We start from the raw sequence: 6,372 nt of genomic DNA, 5'->3' as shown, positions 1-6,372 counted from the left end.
AACAAATAGACCGGCTTACTATCAGCGGGTGGCAGATTTTGTAGTGGGAAAAACATGGTGTTTGGAGCAATCCTTGATCCTTCAGCATAGGCAGCTGTACAGTAGAATGAGGGATGAATGGGTGGAGGGGGTAGAGAAAGTTGTGCCGCCATATAGAGTGAATTGGGCCATGTTGCAGCCTACTTATTTGGTGGGGTTCTGTAAAGATTTAAACTGGTTGGCAGCACTGGGTCGGCTGCCTGTGAGGGAACGGTTATACAGGCATGGCTCAGGGAAGTCACCAAAGTGCCCAGTTGGCTGTGGCCAAGATGAAACAGTGGAACACGCTTTTTGGTTTTGTCCGGGGGCAGTTGCTTTCTGGAAGTCAGTGACAGCATGGTGGGTAAGGTGGGGGGGACCCAAAATCACAAGGAACTTAATTCTATACGGGGAAGGGCTGGAAGGGTTTGTAAAAGAACGTAGAAGAGTAATTTGGGTGGTAGTCTCAGAAGGGAAACATGTACTGTGGGAATGGAGAACTGAGTGTTTAAGAAAACAAACACCTCATTTGGCACCAGAGACTTTGTTTTCGCGGCTGCTGGGTAAAACTGCAGCTGAGGTAAAAGCCTTTAAATGTTGTTTTGGGGAGGAAAAAACAAGGAAAGTATGGGGAGGCTTACCGAGAGTGGGGGTGGGGTAAGATAAAGGTTTATGTATCCATTCAGTTAATGTTTATCTGGGGGATTTTGTTTGGGAGTGTTTTTTTACCCTTAGACATATTTTATTTTCGAGGTAATGGAGTTTTCATTTATTGATGTGTAGATAGAAGGTGGTGGGAAGCAAAGGTTTTTCTGTCTGTTGATAATAGATTGTGCTGTATGAATGTTTAATTTGTATGATGTAAAGTATGGTTTGGTATAATAAAAAAAAAAAAAAAAAAAAAAAAAAAAAAAAATCTGTTCTTATCAGTTTAATATCTGATACGTCCCCTACCCGGGGACTGCATATTAAATTGATTTTTGGATCACGGAGCTGGAGCCGGGGCTTGCTCCGTCCACTCCACGCATCGGCCTGGTATTGCAGTGTCTCCAGGAACGGTGTGCTTCCCCTTTTCGGGGATTGCCGCCTTTTGTGACGAATAGCAGAGCAAATGATGAGGGATTTGGGAAAAAAAAATCCTGCTTTTAAACCAGCGCTTGCCGTTTATTGAGATCTCTCCTCGGACGCGCTCACCTGAGGTCTTGGAGTCTTTCACTGACGAGCTGATGCGTCGAATCGGGTGTAAGGGAATCATCTAAACCAGTGGCTCTCCATTCCAGTCCCCTGCTCTGCACATTTTGCACGTCCCCCTTATTTAACACACCTGACTGAGATCATCAACTCGTCAGGAGAGAGAACTACTGAGCTGATGATCTCAATCAGGTGTGTTTAATAAGGGAGTGTAGAAGAGTTGTATTAATCAAAAATAAAATTAATTAAGTGTAATCAATGTGAATATAGCCACATATGTATCAAGTTATTCTACTATTGTAAATTTGTATATGTCTGCATGTGTAGAGGCCTGCGGAAGAATGGAATGTGCAGACGTATGGTTTAAAGTAAAGCTGCACATCCTGTTATGACCAAGTCATGCCTCTTCATTTAACGTTACATACAGAGGGGCTATTGTCTGCTCTAGCAAACTGATGGAGACTGTTTCTTAGAAACAATAACGCTATAGAAAATGTATAGAACACGCCTTAGGAGAAAAATGGTATTTAAGAGAAATGAACGTAGTTTCGGGAGATTCACTGCAGAGTCTCTCGGTTTTATTGTCTCTGATAATAAAATCTAAATTCTGGCATCAAAATCCCAAGACTAAAAGAGTGATTCTTCAGAGAAGGAGGAAGACACGACAAATTGGCGTCACGAACAGGATTGGAAAGGAGCAACAAAGGTGGACGACCACTTTGAGTGGACTGAGACGAACAGCACAAACGGTGGCCACTAAAGAAAAAACAAAGGTAGGCAGTTTATGCTTATATAATAAGTTTGTGTTGTTTGCTGGTCTGCTCTTAGTGGTAAGAACACTTAAAATTGCTCTTCCAAATTTAAAGAACAAAAAGAAAAAGGGGGTTTTGATTCCAGAAGAAATACTTGCATGCACAGATCTGTTTTACTGTTAAGAGGGCCTTTGATGGATGACAGTGAATTAAGGCAGATTGTGTATGCAAAAATCTGTGTTTACGGTCAAGAGGGCCTTTGATGGATGACGTAAACGTTAAGCAGATAAACATTGCATGCAATGGTCTGTGTTTATTGTTAACTGGGCCTTGAGGATAACATTAAACGTTAAGCAGATAAAGTATAGGGAAGCGCGCAAAGTCCTGCGGTTACCGCTCTATAAATAAAATAAAATATATAGAGGTCTGTACGGGTAGGCAAAAAATTCCTGTTGGGTTTTATTTTTTTACTGTGTTGTAAAGTAGAGCAGTGAAAGGGTAAAGCCAAAAGGTCACTCAAGAAGAGTGTAGTGTAGTCTGTTTTAATGTGTCTGTGTCAGTGTCTGTGTGAATGATTGTGGTTGTATGAGACAAATAAATTCCGTATTAGGTGGGCAAGAGCTGCGCACCCCTCCTGGACCGTCCCTTAAGTGGGGCCTGGCAGAGTGTGGACGCAGCTCGTGCCACACCTGAGAGGGATGAATGAGTGAATTAGCCCTATAAATAAAGGGACAATGAATGAGTGAATGAGCCCTAAGAATAAAGGGACTAGATGAAGTGAATGTGTCTAGGAAAAGTGTTTCAATAAAGATTGGATCAAGATTGGCATTGTAGATTTTTCATACACATTTGAAAGGATATGTTGTGGGATTATGAGAGGGAGAATATTAAGGAAATTTTAAAAGACTAATGCTGTTCAGATAGTAGAATAAAATAGAGGTATATGCTTTATGTTAAATAATTAAATTGTAATAATTAACATCTAATGTGAATTGTTGATAAAAGGATTTTTAGAACAGAAACAAAGAATGTCTAAGTGATAGGTTGACACTGTTGGATATCAAGTGATAACAATAAAAAATAAATAAATTATTACAATAAAATAAAAATTACAATTTATAGTATAAAGTCACTCTATATTGAAAATGTGCAAGGGTTATAATAATACCAGGCCTAAAAGTGCATGATGCTGAAGGAAATAGAAGAAAGTGATCAAATAATAATTTAAGAAGGGTGGAGAATATATTATTTGAAAAAAAAAAAAATAATAATAAAAAAAAAAAAATAATACATTAAATTGTTGTATAAAATATAGATTGATCTTTAAATATAAGAGTTTCATATTATAGGAAAAATGATGGCAGCCACTCCGGTGGAAATACTAGGATTAAAATATCCATTGTGTAAAGAGCTGATACACAAGCTCTCGAACAAATGGCAGCTGAGAACAAAAAAAATGATGACAAAATGGCCAAAGGAAGGGACATTTGATGTATCATTGTGTGAGGAAATGGAAACTTTGATAAAAAATCATAAAACTAAAGGCAACAGTAAAAAGAGAGAAAAAAGAGAAGTAAAAAGGGAAAAAGAGAGAGAAGTGCTAGCATTGTTCAAAAAGGAAGGAGAAAACTCATTGAAAAGTATAAAACAGGCAAGAAAAATACTAAAAGAGGCAGATAAAGAAACAAAGAAAAAAGAAGAGTTGTATTCTAAACCACCCCCATATCTGCCCCCAGGGGGACAGTTCCCAATACTTAAAGGTACTGTAGAAGTGTCTGGAGAAATGCAAATGGAAGGACAAGTAGAATTGGAAGAAAAACAAAAAGAACCAGATGTAAGACCAAAGAGGCAACAAAATAAAAAGAATGAAGGATATTTACCATTAGATTGTTATAAACAGGCACACATAGCATTACAAATTATGAAAGCAAACTATGAAGGGAAAACAGGAAATGAAGAAACTATAGAGCAGATGAGAAGAGAAGATAAGGAGATTGAAGCACAAGCAGAGGCTATGGAAGAAGAAATAGAAAGGAAAATTAAACAAACAGAAAAATTAATTGAAGATGCACATAAAATGGTGAAAGACAGAAGTAAACTATTAGAAAGCAGAGAGGAAGTGAGTGAAGGGGAGGAGTTATCATTTGATAAAGAAACATGGGAACAAGGAAGAGAAAAAGGAAGACTTAGACCACTGGCTGCACAACTCCCAATTTTAATTAAGGGTACACAGGGACAATATGTCCCCTGGGCCACACAGGACCTTGAGGGGCTGGTCACTCGCCTTCCAGACATCCATGAGGGGGCTGGAAAGTGGATTAAGGTGTTCGAAGAAGAAACGATGGGCAAACTTTTAGCTGTGGGGGACATTAAAGCACTTCTGGCAAAGATTATGGGAGGAGCAAAGATGGAAGAAATTCTTCAAGCATCTAATTTGAACAGAGCTGTAGACTCTCACTATATGGATGGAACTGTTTTTGATGCATTCCGTCCAGCAGTATGGCAGGCACTGCGTGCGGAGTACCCAATCAGACTAGACCCTAAATCATTAAAGGGAGAACAGCTGGGGGAAACAGAAAATCCAACCACATATGTCCAGAGACAGCTGAAAAGATGGAAGCAAGAAACTGAAGGGAATCCAGAAGGAGACCCATTAATGGCAACATTGTTTAGAAATGCTGTGATTGAAGCCATGCCACAAGCTGTAAAGAGCAGACTGGAGGATGTGGTCGGTTTAAACTCTAAAACACACAAAGAGTTCTCTGACCATGTATCTCATGCAGTAGAGCAACATAGAAGAAATGAACAGAAGCTCAAGACCCAAGAGAAAGAGCTACAGAGAAAATTAACGCAGTTACAACTTGAAGAGTTGACAAAAAAGAACAAGAAAAAGATTCAAGCTCCAATAAAGAAAGACGAATCAGAACAAATGACATTGATGTCTCCAGTAAATGCTCCTCCACAAGTTATTCAGCCAAGCCCACCTGCAGCAGTTTCCCGAAATGCACACCAGATCCCTGTACCCATTGTTAATGTCTATACTCAACAGCCAGGACCAATGGGATGGAAAAGAAAACCAGTACAAAGAGGCCAGAGAGGAAGAGGCAAGTCTTATACTGGTCCTCCAGGAGTGTGTTGGGGTTGTGGACAATTCGGACATAACAAAACTGAATGTCCCACCAATCCATGGCAACAGCCACCTAGGGGTGGAAGGGGGGAGAGTTGGCAGCAGCCCACCCAGGGTCCATCACAGGGCCCAGTAAACCCTTGGGGAGGTCCAAATCAAGGATATTAGGGGTGCCCAGAGAATCCTAGAGGGGAGAGTCAGCTTCCAATTTTAACAACTAAAGCTGATCAAGAACCTATTCTTCAAATTAAAATAGAGGGAAAGACCACACCCATGATGGTGGACACAGGCGCTGTATATACATGTGTAAATTCAAATTATGCCTCACATCTCCCCTTGTCTGGAAAATTTGCAAAGACAATAGGATTCTCGGGACAAATGCAGCTAATTCCAATGACAGCTCCAGTGTGTCTACAAACAAAAAATAAAAGTGTAACTATGCCCATTCTTGTGTCAAATCAGACTCCTGTTAATTTGTTAGGAAGAGATGCATTGTGTAAATTGGGACTACAAATTTGGTGTTCTCCTGAAGGAGTATATATAGACACAATAGGAATAGAACCTCAAATGGTAGTTGTAGAACCAAAAGCAAATGTTTATTGGATAGGACAGATTGCACAAGATGTGAGACAGACAATTAATAAATGGGGGAAATTTATTGAGGCACAAATTCCAGAAGCACAGTTACCAAAATCAGATTTTCATTGTACAATGATGTATGATCCTGAAAGGGATGAAAAAATGGAAAAGAAGTGGCAGGAAGAGACTGAAGGACAAAAAATTGAAATAATTTCGCAGCACATTATAATAGGTAAACAGGGAGCAGCTCTAAGTATACCTAAATGTGAATTTGTGAAAAAATGGTTTAATGTAACAGATTCTGTACCACATGTGTCTTTATATGTAGGAAAAAATTGGGAAGCAAAAGATCTAGGACCTATGATGAAAAAGGCACAACAAAGCAAATGGGAAACAACAAACCATCCGTTGATTTTTCATTCATCTGACAAAAATTACATAAAAATTTTATGTGGAACCAGTTTGATGGGAATTCCTCAGGAAGTAGTTATTAGTCAAATGAAAATGACACAGATGAATACAACATCTGAATTGATAGACACTACTGACACTGAACTATTTAAGGAAGTAGAGCATCAGGTACCAACTGAACTATGGTCTCAACATGACTCAGATGTAGGATTGATAAAATCAGCAAATCCAGTGAGAGTACAACTTAAGCCAAATGCACGTTTGCCCAGAAAATCACAATACCCTCTGCGTCCT

The sequence above is a fragment of the Barbus barbus genome (genome assembly GCF_936440315.1).
Source record: "Barbus barbus genome assembly, chromosome: 48".
Lineage (NCBI taxonomy): Eukaryota > Metazoa > Chordata > Actinopteri > Cypriniformes > Cyprinidae > Barbus > Barbus barbus.
The sequence above is the reverse complement of the archived record's forward strand: the minus strand, read 5'-3'. Positions refer to the sequence as shown.